Source organism: Triticum urartu, chromosome 3A (assembly GCF_056163025.1).
Source record: "Triticum urartu cultivar PI428250 chromosome 3A, HENAU_Tu73, whole genome shotgun sequence".
NCBI lineage: Eukaryota > Viridiplantae > Streptophyta > Magnoliopsida > Poales > Poaceae > Triticum > Triticum urartu.
In genome coordinates, this window is record NC_141875.1 from 182018640 (window position 1) to 182034395 (window position 15756).

At 46.9% G+C, this 15756-nt stretch overlaps 1 pseudogene; it reads left to right on the forward strand.

The window, feature by feature from the left end:
• The first annotated feature begins 11969 nt into the window (after positions 1–11969).
• Positions 11970–12882, forward strand: LOC147979124 (E3 ubiquitin-protein ligase SINA-like 10; annotated as a pseudogene).
• The last annotated feature ends 2874 nt before the right edge of the window (positions 12883–15756 follow it).

Below are 15756 nucleotides of genomic sequence, written 5' to 3' on the forward strand. Positions count from 1 at the left end.
CCCGGAACCCCTTCCGGTGACCCGATACGTACCCGGTACCCTCAGAACACTTCCGGTGTCTGAATACTATCGTCCTATGTATGAATCTTTACCTCTCGGCCATTTAGAGACTCCTTGTCATGTCCGTGATCTCATCCGGGACTCCGAACAACATTCGGTCACCAAATCACATAACTCATATAATACAAAATTGTCATCGAAAATTAAGCATGCGGACCCTACGGGTTCGAGAACTATGTAGACATGACCGAGACACCTCTCCGATTAATAACCAACAACGGAACCTGGATGCTCATATTAGTTCCCACATATTCTACGAAGATCTTTATCGATCGTACCGTAATGACAACATATGTTATTCCCTTTGTCATCGGTATGTTACTTGCCCGAGATTCGGTCGTCGGTATCTTCATACCTAGTTCAATATCGTTACCAGCAAGTCTCTTTACTCATTCCATAATACATCATCCTGCAACTAACTCATTAGTTACATTGCTTGCAAGGCTTATTATGATGTGCATTACCGAGAGGGGCCAGAGATACCTCTCCGATACTCGGAGTGACAAAAACTAATCTTGATCCATGCCAACCCAACAAACACCTTCGGAGATACCTGTAGAGAATCTTTGTAATCACCCAGTTACGTTGTGACGTTTGATAGCACACAAGGTATTCCTCCGGTATCCGGGAGTTGCATAATCTCATAGTCGAAGGAATATGTATTTGACATGAAGAAAGCAATAGCAATAAAACTGAACGATCAACATGCTATGCTAACGGATGGGTCTTGTCCATCACATCATTCTCCTAATTATGTGATCCCATTTAACAAATGACAACACATGTTTATGGTTAGGATCACTACAAGAAAAAGACACATCCGTGACATTTTGGGCCGAACGAAATTTTTTCTGTCATACTTATGACACTTCTATGACGATAATTGTGACAAAACACGGTATCATCATAGATGTGGTGGGGTCCTACTTCTATGACAAAAAATCATGACAGAAAATGGGCTTTTCGTACTGTGCGGGCCGGAGACGCAGCTGCATGACATTCTTTGGGTCATCCATGACGGAAAAAACCATGGTAGAAGCGAGGGCATGGAAAATATCAGGGAGTCCCCAGTTACGGTGGGTGGTCGGGGGCTGAGCGATGCACGTTTCTCTCGTACGTACGCGCGTGTGTGCGAGGCGTTGGGCTCTAACTGAACCCAAGCGATTGCACTGCAGGCTACGCGTTACTGAACCCGAGCGACCGATTGATGGCTGTTAACTGAACCCGATCGAGCGATTCCTTCGCTACTGCTGCTAACTGAAGCCGATCGATATTGCCTCTGGATGAACAGTGAGCGTTGCAGGGGAGGTGGCGTTGGATGAATAGTATCTCGTGGAGTCCCGTTTTGTGGTATGCCACACCCCTCCCGATGAACAGGACCCCCGTTTCGACCGTAGCGCTCCAACACAAGTCCGTTTCCTCTGTTTTGTGGTACGCCAGACCCCTCCCGATCAATAGGACCCCCGTTTCGTCAGTAGGAGGTCCGTTTCCTCCGTTTTGCGGTATGCTGGACCCCTCCCGATGAACAGGATCCCGTTTCGAACCTGGCCGGTCGAACACAAGGCCGTTTCCTCCGTTCTGCGGTACGCCAGGCCTCGTTTCCATCGGCTGTTCCTGCCAAGCCCTCCCAATGAACACGATGACGCATTCCGTTCTGACCCAGTCGGTTGGCTCCCCATGAACACGACGACGACGCTGTTTCTCCGTTCCGACCCAGCCATGTACACGAGCCCTGGTCGTACGTACGTGTGAGTAGGCGTTCGAGACCCCGCCCGTATGTACGTACGTGGGCGTATTTACTTTCTTGCACCTTGGCCGCTGTACGTATGTGTACATGCTACGTGCAAGCCTCTACTACGACACGTGCGCGCCTCTACATCGACCAGTATGTACGTACACATTCGCGACCAGAATGACAATGCTACGTACGCTTTGACCAAGTGGGTCCCGACTGTGAGGCACTTCCTTGCGTGCGAAGATGTAGCTGGTGGGTCCCAGCAGTCAGGGGGGCGAATCTTTTTTTCGGACGCACTTCCTTGCGTGCGAAGATGTAGCTGGTGGGTCCCAGCAGTCAGGGGGCGAATCATTTTTTTGCCCAGACGCACTTCCTTGTGTGCGAAGATGTAGCTGGTGGGTCCCACCAGTCAGGGGGAAACATTCTTTTTGCGAAATACGGTGGCCCGTCCGGTGGGTCCCCGCTGTCAGGTGGAGGAATAATTATTTTGCGCATAATAAGGAGGCACTCCCTTGCTGCGGCCGTGGACCCAGCTGTCAGCCTCTCCACATACACTACTCTTCCGATGGAAGTCATTCCTTGACCATGTTGACCACGCCGTGCCGAGAGCACCAGGGCGGTGGACGACGGCGAGGCCTAGGAAGGGGATGACGCGGAGCCGGGGAATACACGGCAGTGGAAGCCCACACGGAGAGGAGTACGAGGGTTCACTGGTTCGGCTGTGGTGTGAGGCTGCCATCGCCGCAGGGCCTGGCCAGCGGTGGGAATAGTAGGGGGCGGTGAGGTCTCCGCGACAGCACAGCCGGACACGGGAGGCAGGAGCATGCGACACGACTGGCGCTGCTTTGGGCGGCTGGAGCAAGAAGACCAGAGGTTGAAGAAGCACTACGGCCGTTGGATAGACATCGTACGGTCACTGGAGCTAGAACCGTTCATATTGACTAAGTTAACAAAGCACTCCGTCCCAGTCAACTTAGTAGGCCCACAAGTCAACCACCCACCAAGGTGGGTCCCAACTAGTTGGGGGAGTATTCATTTTTTTGTGCATAATAAGGAGGCACTTCCTGTGGGTCCGAGATGACAGTCGGGGGAACGTTTTTTCGCGAAATACGGTGACCCATTCGGTGAGTCCCAACAGTCAGGGGAGAAACGTTTTTTCGCAAAATACACTGGCCCGTCCGGTGGGTCCCTGCTGTTAGGTGGAGGAATCATTATTTTCCGCGTAATAAGGAGGCACTTCCTTGCTGCGGCTGTGGACCCAGCTGACTTCACGTACAGTACACTTCCGATGGAAGTCGTTCCTTGACCTTGTTGACCATGCCGCGTTCCGTTGCATGCATGCGTCCATGGGCGTGGTGCGTCCCCATTGTCAGCCTCTCATGTACAGTCATGTTCCGATGACTCTCGGTTGTTGAGCAGGTTGACCACATCGTGTCGAGCGCACCAAAGGCCTGTGGACAACGGCGAGGCCCCAGAATGGAACGACCCGAAGATGGGGAAGACGGGGCAGTGGAGTCGCAGATGGAGAGGAGTGGGAAACTTGACTATTTCGGGTGCGCGCAACATAGCCGTGGTGCCGCCCACAGGAGACAGGAGCAAGAACATAGGTTGAAGAAGGAGCACGGCTGTTGGATTAACATCCAACGGTCCAGCTGCTAGAATCATTTGTTGATTAAGTTGACAAAGCCCTACGTACACGTCCGCTTAGTAGGCCCACAAGTCAGCCACCAAATCTGATGGGTCCCAGCTGTCAACGGGAGGAATAAAATTTTTCGCATAACAAGGAGGCACTTCCTTCCTTGCGAAGATACAGTCGGTGGGTCCCAGCTATCAGGTGGAGGAAACATTTTTTCATCTTAATAAGGAGGAACTTTCCTTGCGTGCGACCATGGACCTCGCGGGTCCCAGCCGTCAGGCTCTCCATGTACAGTCCTCTTTTGATGTCTCTCGTTTGTTGACCACACCGCACCGAGCGCAGCGAGGCAGTGGATGACGGCGAGGCCCCGGATGAGAACGACTTGGAGATGGGAAGACGCGGCAGTGGAGTCGCAGATTGAGTGGAGGAGAAGGGTTATAACTGGTTCTGATGCGGCTGGGGCTGCAGTCGGTGGAGAATAACAGGAGGTGTGGAGGGGTGGAGGGATAGCCTGGCTAGCGGTGGGGTAGCGCTTCGCAGTGATGCGTGCTAAGCAGAGCCGCTAGCCACCGGAGGCCGGACCAGGCAGTCCCGACGACGCTGGAGGAAGAAAATGAGAGATTGAAGGTGCATGCCGACCAAGTTGACAACGCCCTGCGTAGGCTTCGACCTATTGGCCCACATGTCAGCCTACAAAAATGTGGCATATATTTAACCCATGTTTTCTAGAATGTACAGTCCACTCTCTGGGTTGGGTGAACAAATAATTTCGCATCAATGCGGCCCATCTATATTATCTAAGAAATCCCAGCCCATTTGCACTTCCTTCAAAAACACGAATTAGCTAGGCTCGTTATATATATAATGTTATGTTATAAGGAGCAATTAATATCAAAAATAAACCGGAGAGGGACATTTTTTATATACATAATTAACAAATTAGCGAGTTATTGCTAAAAATAAAAATGAGCGCGTTATTATTACATTGGTCCTTAAAATCTTCGCAAGCTTTTGTATGCAATCACAAATATTTTCCTTGCCTGTGAGTCAAAAACAACAGGGATTTTCATTGCCAACTTCTGTTAAACATTTAATTTTATAAGTTAATAACACGTGGGATGTTTTCATAATGTATATATAAGTCTCTATAAAATACACGATAATAGTAATAATATAAATATATATAATGTGGTTAAAAATACATTGGGCTGCCGATCTTTAAGAAAAAGCCCATAGGCCGGTATGGACCTCAAAAAATTAGTTGAAACCACTGTCACCCGTATGTCGTGGGCTATGCATGTTAAAATACAAAACCTAGGCCTAGCTGATACTTGTTCGCCCTCTAGAAAAAAATCATACCAGATCCCCAAGCGAATTGGATTATAGAGGGGGCCAGCGGCATGATTGAAGAAGCACATCAGGAGAGATTTTTTTTCTTCAGTGGATGGCTCTCGATGGCGTTTTTTTTACTTGCCTCTGCACCATACAACTTGTAATTTTTAGCCTCCCAGTCTGTGGTGGACCAGCAGCCCATTTGCTGGGTGGGCCAACCTACAGAAACCAGCACTCAATTTTTCATCAAGCCCCAAAAACAACGTAGTACTATGTTTGTTTTGAGGCCGAAAACATTACGGCAGGGGTTGAGCGGGGGAGGGGGCAAGACAGAGCAAAAAGATTAAAAAGAGTTGATGCGCCGTTGCTACCCTAACAAACCAGGTGTAATTCTTCTCGGGAAGAAGGTGTGCCGTTGACACCCACACGTCACATACCCCACAGGAGGCATACTAACAAGTTCACACACAAGCACAACAGAAAAGGTAAACATTCGTATCAAACTCAGGTTCACAGGACACATTCATATTCATAGCCAACATTCACTATCAAAAACTCAAAAGATTCATATATACACAAGTTCAGCATGTCTATGGATCCAAATGATTGATAGATCACACAACAATATTCATAGATAATTCACAAAAAGATTCAGATATACACATGTTTAGTATGTTTATGCATCCAAATGATTGAGATCACAACCAATATGATCCATGGATAAACTTTAATTACCTAGGGTACAGACTGGTAAATGGTGTTCAGTCGGAGGTACTTCTTGCTAAAATTAATGCTTGTACGAGTAAACTTTCGAGTACATAAGAGGCATCACAGACAATTTGAACTTTGCTTGTAGGTTTATCCTCAAATAGTGGCCTCGTGCCGAGGGAGGCTTGGGCAACTTGGCCACTACTTTCATCCACTAGTTTACTGGCTCATCTTGGTCCTGTAGCTCGCCAAAATTCTACATTGCAGACTGGTAAATGGTGTTCAGTCGGAGGTACTTCTTGCTAAAAATAATGCTTCTATGAGTAAACTTTCGAGTACATAAGAGGCAGCACAGACAATCTGAACTTTGCTTGTAGGTTTATCCTCAAATAGTGGCCTCGTAACGAGGGAGGTTTGAGCAACTTGGCCACTACTTTCATCCAACTAGTTTACTGGCTCATCTTGGTCGTGTATCTCGCCAAAATTCTACATTGTAGACGAGAAAGGAGGCGGTTGAGAAAATGAACCACCTAAATTTTTTGTGCAGTTCAACTGAAATGGAGCATCCCTGGTGTGCAGACTGATTAAGTTCCAGATGAATATACGCGTCAACAAACTTGTTTGGAATCTTTAGACTCCATGCCATACAGTTCGCTACCATATGTGCAGATAACCAAAAGGCACAAGTTGGGACCAAAGACTGGACTGCGTTTTTCTGTGCTATGCGCCAAGCAATATTTTTGGCGTTCACTCTCCTAATACTTGGAGTTTGACAATTGGTTGACGCCGGTTGATACTCGAATGAATATAGGCACTTCTTCTTGTCAACGTCGATGCTTGTCTGAGTGAACTTTGGAGTACATAGCAGCAGCATAAGTACTTGTCCATCTGATCTTTTTGTGCAGTTCTACTGAAATCACCCGATGTAATGATTTGCCTGCGAGTTCATGCTCCAAGTTACTCTATGAAATCGGAAAACAGTAGCATAATACCAAATTACCAATACATATGACAAGCACGATAATCAGGATAAAGACCAGTACCAAGCTGTGTGAGGTAGCATATCAATTACTATTTCCTTTGACTGGAAGCCGAGATAAGCCAAGCGACTGACATCAAAGGAAGAATGCAAGCCGAGATTAGCGACTAACAGGAAAGGAATGAAGCTATCAAGGCAATGAAGCACCCAAAGTTTTTGTGCAGTTCCACCAAAATCGAGCATCCCTGTTGGCACATATATTGAGAGAGTGAGATTACTGTAATAGTGGGACTAGTTGATGAAACATACACTAACAAATAGAATCACCCTCATTATCTTAATGGGTAAATTTAGCATTCCCTCCCTGCTCCACCACATGATTCACCTCATATACAAACATACACACATACATGATTCAGCATAGGGTGCTACTAAAGATTTGTTTAACTTTGACAGGAAAATTATGCAGCAATAAATTAGTGGTACTTAAGTACTCCTAATTAATTAAGTGGGACAGCAGAAGTGGAAGGGCTCCCTTGAGGATCGTCTCACATGTAAGGTAGTCGTTGCCGGAGCCCTTGAATGGCCTCTACTGAGGCCTCTGGCTTCAGCAAGATCGCATTGGCACTGTTTACTCTTCTTCTTCTTCCTCTTCATGCTCTGTTTCTTAGTCTCCTCACCAGTTGGTGAAACCAAGTACATGATTGGCCTTCTATTTCAGAATTGGTTTTGTCGGTCAGGGATGATGAGGAACATAGATCTCCCTTTGTGAAGTTCCACTGAAATGAACCAATTGTTCCATTCTGACATTCCAGTTAAACAACACAAAAGTCACTTCTTTTAAGAAGAGTTTTGTGCAGTGCACCAAAATTTCACAACAACAACCAGGTGAAATGGATATCCCTGTTTGCACAAAAAGCTACAGAGGAAACAGTCAGAGTCTCAAACAATTACATGCAAAAACATTTGGCTAAACTTGTCATGGCTTATAACAGTGGCATGGCTTCATTTTACCAGGGGCATTACATTAAGAACAACTAAATATTTGGTATAAGGGCATGGGACAGTGGGTGCACCAGCAGTCCAGCACCATGTACCTAAACAGGGGCATAAAGTGGTGATTCATAGTTTGTTGCCCCGAGAAACAAACATTCAAGAAACATATCTGGGTTGGTCCCATTTTTGTTCACTCTAGGCACCTACTCCTATGTGTGGATAGAAAATCTAGTCCTGGTCATACCACTGTGTACAACGTTACCCCTATATTTCCCTTTTCGACCAAGAGACCGGTTGAATGACCAGTCTGTACCACTTTCACCCCTTTCCTTCCTGTTTTTACCAAGTCCGATGTAGTACATACTAAATTCCCCCACCCCCACTTTATTTCTTGTTTGAACCAAGTACAAGATTCGACTCCATGAAGTAGCTTTACCTCTAACAATAGAAGAAGAAAAATAGGTGACGTTGGACCATCCAATCAAGAGGGGCTGAGAGGTAGAAAATGATGCACATGCAGTGACGTAGCGAGCTAGGGAAGTAGAGCTAAGGCGGTTTTGAAGGAAGATATACCTAAAGGTCGTCGGGATGTGGATAGGTGGGCGGCGGGAGGCCGGATCCGCCCACACTAGGGAAACGACGAAGGGATTGGAGGACCTCTCGCGCCAGCGCTCGGCCAGAGATAACGGTGCGGCCGGTAGTCGGTCTCCTCCCTCGCTATTGACGACGGCCTAAATGCTGCCCCTCCTCCCCTTCTCCGGCGGAGGGGGATACGTCTGGATCTGTAACCAACAGTGAGGATAGAAAGACAGTGTTTTTTGAAGGAAGAAAGACAGTGTTACCACCCCTATCTTGTTTAGATCTAGAGAGGATGGGAGTGTGTGAATAGAGCAATCCTAGCAAGCAAGCGCGGAGGCTCCGACCTATATATACGTAGTGGGGTAGTTTTCCTTTTTCACTCCATCAAAACAATCGTTTAAAATTGTGTACTACGTGCCAGGTCGCCGTTTTTTAGTTGTTGATTGTTTTTTGAGATAGCTACCCGCTTGTTCCAAGTGGTGTTACGGTGTGCCAGGTCGCACTTTGTATCGTTCAAGTCTGGTACAAGTCCCTCCATTAAATGAACAACCACACCCTCGTAAAAATTGTGAACAAGCCCACGGCTAAAATTATCGGAAACGTGGGTTGCCCCAACATGCATTATTATTTATATTTTCTACTCCCTCCGTTCCTAAATATAAGTCTTTTTTATTAGCCACACCTAAGACAAGAATTTTTTTTATTAGCAGTGAACCCCACATGTCATAGACACAAAAAGTGTGGCAAGATTCCCTTAGGCAAGCCAAAGCATGTCTAACAATTTGAGCAACTCAAGTTAGGCAAGTGTGGCAAGTGTGGGAAAAATAATGTGGCAACATAAGACAAACATAGTCACAATCCAAACAGCCCTAATTTTTTGTGACATGCATGAAAATTTGGTTAGTTAAATTTATAGTCAAAATTTGGCAAGGTGCATCAAATCAACACATGCAAGTATCAAAAGGGAAGTCACGACATGCATACATGCGTTGTACTCCCTCCGTTTCCAAATATAAGTCTTTTTAGAGATTGCAACAAGTGACTACATACGAAGCAAAATATGTCTACATACATCCATATGTAGTAGTCCATTTGAAATGTATAAAAAGACTTATATCGAGTGCAGTGCTTTGATGTGTCGCGTCAACTCGTACAAGACCGAGAAGTTTGATTACTACAACGCCCTCTCCCTCGCAGACTGAGCTCCGGTGCCTTAACTGCACCTACCTTTGGCTGCATGACAGGTGGGCCAACCACCTGTTGGGCCCACCTATCATAGACGAAAAGGCAGGAGCAGTAAGTCAATGAAGTTGCGTCCCTCCCTCGCGCATGAGCATGGTGGCTCGCAGGACTAGTAGGAGCTTTCGCTACACGCTTCTTGACGGCGGCGAACTTGCGGATGGAGTTGACCATCATGTCATCCATGCGAGATGCGAAGCCTGCGTCGGCGAGGGCTACGACGTCGGTGGTCGCCAGCATCGTCTGGAAACGTTGCACAGTGCGGGGCCGCAGGCTGACGCCTTGGATGATTTGGCACAGCCGACTGCCGATCGCGACCATCGCCTCCATAGGTGCTTCTGGCTCCTCGTCACTTGGTCTTGGATTGGAGTGAGCAGTGTTGCACAGAGACTAAGGAGTAGATGGATTGGAGTGGTGGGCGCCTTTATATGAGAATCCAAACTCTATTGCATTCACATCGTGCTGGCTCTATTCTACTTCTCCAATTAATTCCCTCTACATGTAGAGTAATTTGAGGATGCATCATTGACCGTTCAACATCTCGGGAACCGCTACCCTCTCCCTCATTGGCATTCAAGCACCTATGGAGGCGAGGCGACTGCCGCTCGCGTCTATCGCATGTCAGGAGACGTTCCCGTCGACGACGAGGTACCTATGGTGACTTCATACATTTCAAGATGATAGTACTAGTATACTCAATATTGTGCACCGTGACCAAGACCGAGAGGAAAACAAGAGAACTACGTATTTATTTATGGTGTAGATTCACTCATTTTGCTCCATATGTACTCTGTCTCGGTGCAGTCTAGTCACTTGTTTAAATCTCTAGAAAGGCAAATACTCCTTTCTGGTTTACAGGGCTATACTAGCAAGTAGTACTACAATAGTGGGCTCACATAGCAATTTTGTCTCATGCAAGAGCCTGGCTATATGCGTGCTCCAAGGATCGCAACTGCCACGTTCGGGTTGCACTTGGCTCTTCGCCTCTTTGAGAAGACAAACAATGATGTTACTACTATTGCTTCTATAGTATCGAATCCACTGTTGCATGTTCGAATCCACTGTTGCAAGTCCGTCCACCGCGAGCGGGAGGGATAAGCAAAAGCCTGTCCTCATCTGCGAGCCACCGCACGCATGGGCGAGGGAGAAGGCGTGTAGTAGTAGTAAAATCAAGCTTCTCCTCGTTGTACGATTTGACGCGACACATCATAGCACTGGCCCAATATGGTTGCCTCTAAACTTGGCTGAAAGACCCGCAGTGTACAACACTCCATTTGCTGCAACCTCTAACATTTACCCCGCCACAAATTAAAATATATATTACTGTCTTGACCATATGAGCGTGCAAACTAGAATCACCAGGATGACAAGTAGGGCCAGAAGATTATTTTAACCAAAAAATATAGCAAGGAGCCGACCCCAACGATTTTAGGGCCTGTTTGGTTCCAATAAGTCATCTGACTTATAAGTCAGGTGACTTAAAACCAGTGACTTATAAGTCACGCCTGTTTGGTTATCATCTGACTTATAAGTCACCTGACCACACCTTCTCACCTTGTTTTTTTATGTAAAGGTGATGGGACCCATGCAAAAGGGGGTGACTTATAAGTTGGGTCTGTTTGGCAAAATAAGTCACTTTTTTCACTTTTCGACTTACAAGTTGGTGACTTATTTGGAACCAAACAGGCCCTTAAGCTTACAGGCATGGTACACGCTATCCTAGACTACTCTACACATGAAACTGCCACACGAGCGTCCGGGTTGCGCTTGGCTCTTCGCCTCTTCTGGAAGTCGAACAATGGCCCTGTTTGGATACTCTAACTCAGTTAGAGGTTAGAGTTAGATTCTAACCCAGAACTAACCCTGAACTAACTCTAACCAAAAAGGTGTTTGGATAGTAGGGTTAGATGGAGCGCGGATACGGCGAGGCGCCTTCACAGGCGGTGCGAGAGGGAGGGAGGGAGAGGACAAGAAGCTTCGAGGAAGTGAGGAGGGATCTGCCTCAGGAAGAGTGATATAAAAAGGTGTTTTTTAGTGGTCCTGAGAAGAACTAACCCAAATAAGCACTTCTTGGGTGGGCTAGATTTTTTGGATGAGTTAGATGCATCTAACCCAAACTAACCCTCCTGTTTGGATATTTTTGGGTTAGTTTAGTCCAAACTAACCGAAACTAACTCTAACCCATGGATTCAAACAGGGCCAATGATGGAGTACTACTGCAGTGGAGGAGTACTACAGTATGCTTCTGGCCATATGACACCGATTGAAGTGTTGCATGTCCATCACGTATGGGAGGGAGAGCGTGTAGCAAACGGAAGCTTCTCCTAGTCATGCCATCCACCACGCTCATAGGCGAGGGAGGGATGCAGCTTCATTGACTTACTGCTCCTGCCTTTGCGTCCATGACAGGTGGGCCCAACAGGTCGGTGGCCCACCTGTCATCCAGCCAAAGACAGTTGCGGTTAAGGCGAGAGGGCATTGTAGTAATCAAACTTCTCGGTCTTGTATGAGTTAACGCAACACATCAAAGCACTGCACTTGATATATTTCAATAATTTGCGTTTACTGATGCATTAATTACAACGCATGCATGCATGCCGTGACTCTCCTTTCGATACTTGCATGTGTTGATTTAATGCACCTTGAAGTAGTATGAATATGTGACGGTAAAGCTTTGTAATGCCCCGGCCCTAATAAAGCGAGAGATGGTTGTGCACGAGGAGGGCGAGATCATGCAGACGGAACAAGGCCCGACGATGGAGCTCTCTATGATCTCGATGGACCTCACCTTGCTCCACTGCCCCTTGTGCCTCCGCCCCTTGAAGCCTCCACTGTATGAGGTTCGAATACACCTCATTCGTTCGGCTGATCGAGCAAGGTGCAGGTTTCTTGATTGATGTGTTGTTCGATTGATTTGTGCGGTGCAAGGGAGGGCACCTGGCTTGCGCGGACTGCCGCGTTGAGCGCCCCAGGAACCAGCGGCAGTGCCAGAAGTGCAAGCGCGGCGGTGGCTTTGACGTGCGGAACACGGCGGTGGATGACGTCCTCTCCTCGGTGAGGGTGGAGTGCTCGCACGAAGGCTGTGGGCTCTACGTCACTTACCACAAGCTCGCCGATCACCAGAGCGTGTGTCCGGTCGCGCCCTGCAAATGCCCCATGCCCGTCTACGGCTACGAAGGCCCGCCGCCGGTGCTCTCCCACCACATCAGCACCGTGCATCCCATGCCCATGCACAGGATCCAGTACGGCAAGGCGCTCTAGCTGCAAGTGCCACTGTCGGAGCCACGGCTCTTGCTGTTCGCGGAGGAGGACGGTCGCGCGTTTTTCTTGGTCGGCGGCGTGCTCGACATCAGCGCGCCTATCGTCGTGTCGGTCGTCTGCACCAGAGCGGGGGCATCCCTGCTGCCGCACTACGTGGCCAAGCTGTGGGCGAACGGCCCGTCGGGGGAGCCCAAAGGCAAGACCGACGCCATTAAGGTGGAAATGGAGGTGACAAGCAGCAGGGATCCCGGCGAAGTCGCCGTGCAGGAGCTGACCTTCTTCATAGTTCCGCCCAAGCTGCTGGCCGGGGCTAAGTCGGTGTCCCTCCACATTCAGATTGACAAGCTCACATCCTAAATGATTCTACAGTGCCTTCGATTTATCTTAGTAATATGCTAATATAGGGGTTAGCTCGGTCTACTTTAGCTTAAGGGATGGTGGGTTTTGGTGGCGATGCAGCAATTAGCTCGACATCAGATCAGCAGTGAAAGTAATTTCGAACAGTCGAATGGATATTTTGTGTCTGTTGGATATAAAGATCCTTTGGGTAAGGAGTAACAACATATATGTTTTTTTTTTGAAACGGAACAGATTTTTTGTTGACATGCACTAATATTTTCGAAAGGGACGTCGTGCTGTAGCTAGAAGGGTGGTTGGGACGCGGCATCAGCCCATACCACGGTGACCCCCGATTGGGACGCATCGACTGTGGATTTTCTCCCTCGCCGATGTCGACCGCGCCTACGCAGAACATTGTTCCCTTCCCCCAACTGCGGGATCAGGCCGGATATGTGACCAGCGGTGTGGCCACCGTCGTTCTATACTTGTGAAGAGAGCAACCCAAACAAGCAGGCTTGTAGCTTAGGCTCCTGCTAGTGTATATATAGTGGTTTTCTTTTTCTCTCGATATCAACCATTTTATATTGCGTATGTGTCATTGAAGAGTGAAATGATGGTTGCTTCTTCCGACTAACTTACTGTGTGATTTGACTGCTCCTTTAGTGGACCCTACACGTACTCCCCCTACGTGTATGCAACAGTCACACGTACACATGGACGCAAAAATGCGCGCGACACCCTAATGCATGCATGTCCGAGCACACGATGGAACACACACGGTCACGCTCAAGTGCTCAACCTACACGTGCATGCACACACATACTCAGCGAGGGTGAGCTAGTGACCGTATAAACACCGGAAAATGTATATATTGAGCGCAATGAGCGTATTATGAAGTCCACTAACCGTATTTTTAAAAATATACAGTGACAGACAGTGTATTTATCTCGTTTGAAATTAAGCCATATTAACCGGAGAGGAGGCAGTATGGACTAGCATTACTTTGTTGTGTCCCGTTAACTTGCCGAACGAGGAGAAGCTTGCAAGACGGGAGAAGCTTGCGCGCGGTGGCTCGCAGGACAAGGAGAAACTTTTGACTAATGAAGTTGTCCTTCACTCAGACGATGGACGTGCAATAGTTAATTCGGTGTCAGATTGCCAGAAGCATACACTATACTAGTAGTACTATTATTGTTCCACTTCCCGAAGAGGCGAACAGCCAAGCGCAAAGTTTACTAGTACTAGTACTAGCACTATAGTCTATAGAGGTAGTACTAGGAACCGGATGGAGGAGCATCTGCACTCTTATTATATTTTTAAAATGTGATAAAGCAATCTTCAACACATTTGGTTCTCTTAGAGGGTTCTCGCATGTGATAATGGAAGTTGATTGCATGGAACACTCGCCACAATTCTCGCTTAATTCGTGCTCATATCCTGTTACAAATAGGAGCGCTTGGTAATATTTCCTCTTTTTTTATTCAGCATGTAAACAGGTCAGCAAACCTTGCAGCGCATCTTTGTGCGAACCATGCTTGCTGCACTTTGAATGTGCCCGAGAGCTGGCTTGATGAAACACCTCACTTCCTACTTCTTTTTTGCGGGGTACCTCACTTCCTAGTGACCAGTGTCTTGGCTGATCGTCCTAAGAATGCTTATATATGAATAAAGCTCTCTCATTTACCCACAAAAAAGATTAAGCCATATTATCCGGAAAGGAGGGAGTATGGACTAGCACTACTTGTTGGTGTGTCCCATCAACTCGCAAAACAAGGAGAAGCTTGCAGGACAAGGTGAAGCTCGCTTACGCCTTTTGACTAATGCAACGTACCCTCGCCCAGGTGGTGGACATGCATCAGTTCATTCAGTGTCAGATTGCCAGAGGCATACACTGTAGTACCGAACATGCGGAGTACCATCATTGTTCGACTTCACGAAGAGGCGAAGAGCCAAGGGCAAGGTTTAGTAGTACGAGTAGTACTTCTACTAGAACTGCATGGTAGAGCCTCACTACAAGAAATATGTCAACTAGTGACCTTCTGTTAATGACCCTGGAAGAATTGGTCATAGATCTATGACCATTTCAGACCAATTGGTCAAAAGCTGTTCGGGGGGCTCCAAACCCTAAACCATTGCGACCATTTTGGTTAGAAAGGTCGTAATTTCCTTACACGAAATGGTCATAAAGCAGACTGCACTAGTCTGCTGCCTTATTTCTAGCTGATCATGACCAATATAGATGGTCATAACCTTGTAAATTGTGGTGGATTGGTATGACTTGGCGCCACCTCATCAGTTTTGCCTATGTGTCATGTCCATGTGTCAATTTTTGCCCTAGGTTGTGGAGCAACCTATATTTCTGTCATTCCCAAAATTCCCAAAAAAATCTCATAAATTCTTTGGGTCATATCTTCATCAAATATGTAAAAATCCTTCCTTGCCTAGTTCAAAACTAATTCAACAATATTCATTTTCCTATTTTGTTCATAACAGCACTTTATGAAGGAAGTGCTATTTATATATTCTTGATTGCCCTCGGAATTTTTGGGCACTCTTTCCTATCCAAATCATTACCGCATGACAAAATTCAGCTCCATTTGCCTAGCAAATTTCCAAAGTTTTTGTCCACCTAGAAGCATTGTGAAGGAAGTGCCTTTTTATATATCGAAATGACATGAAATTTATACAGTTCCTTCATATGCCCAAATTATCACCCTCCTCCAAATTACAGCTCAGTCAAATCATCTATGTGAGCCCAGGTTCAATTTATATTTTATGGCCAAATTGGCACGTTGCAAAGCAAGTGTTATCTAGAACCCTCCTATTACCCTCAAACTTTTTGGGCATTCTTCCATACCCAAATCATTGTCACATGATAATATTCATCTCAAT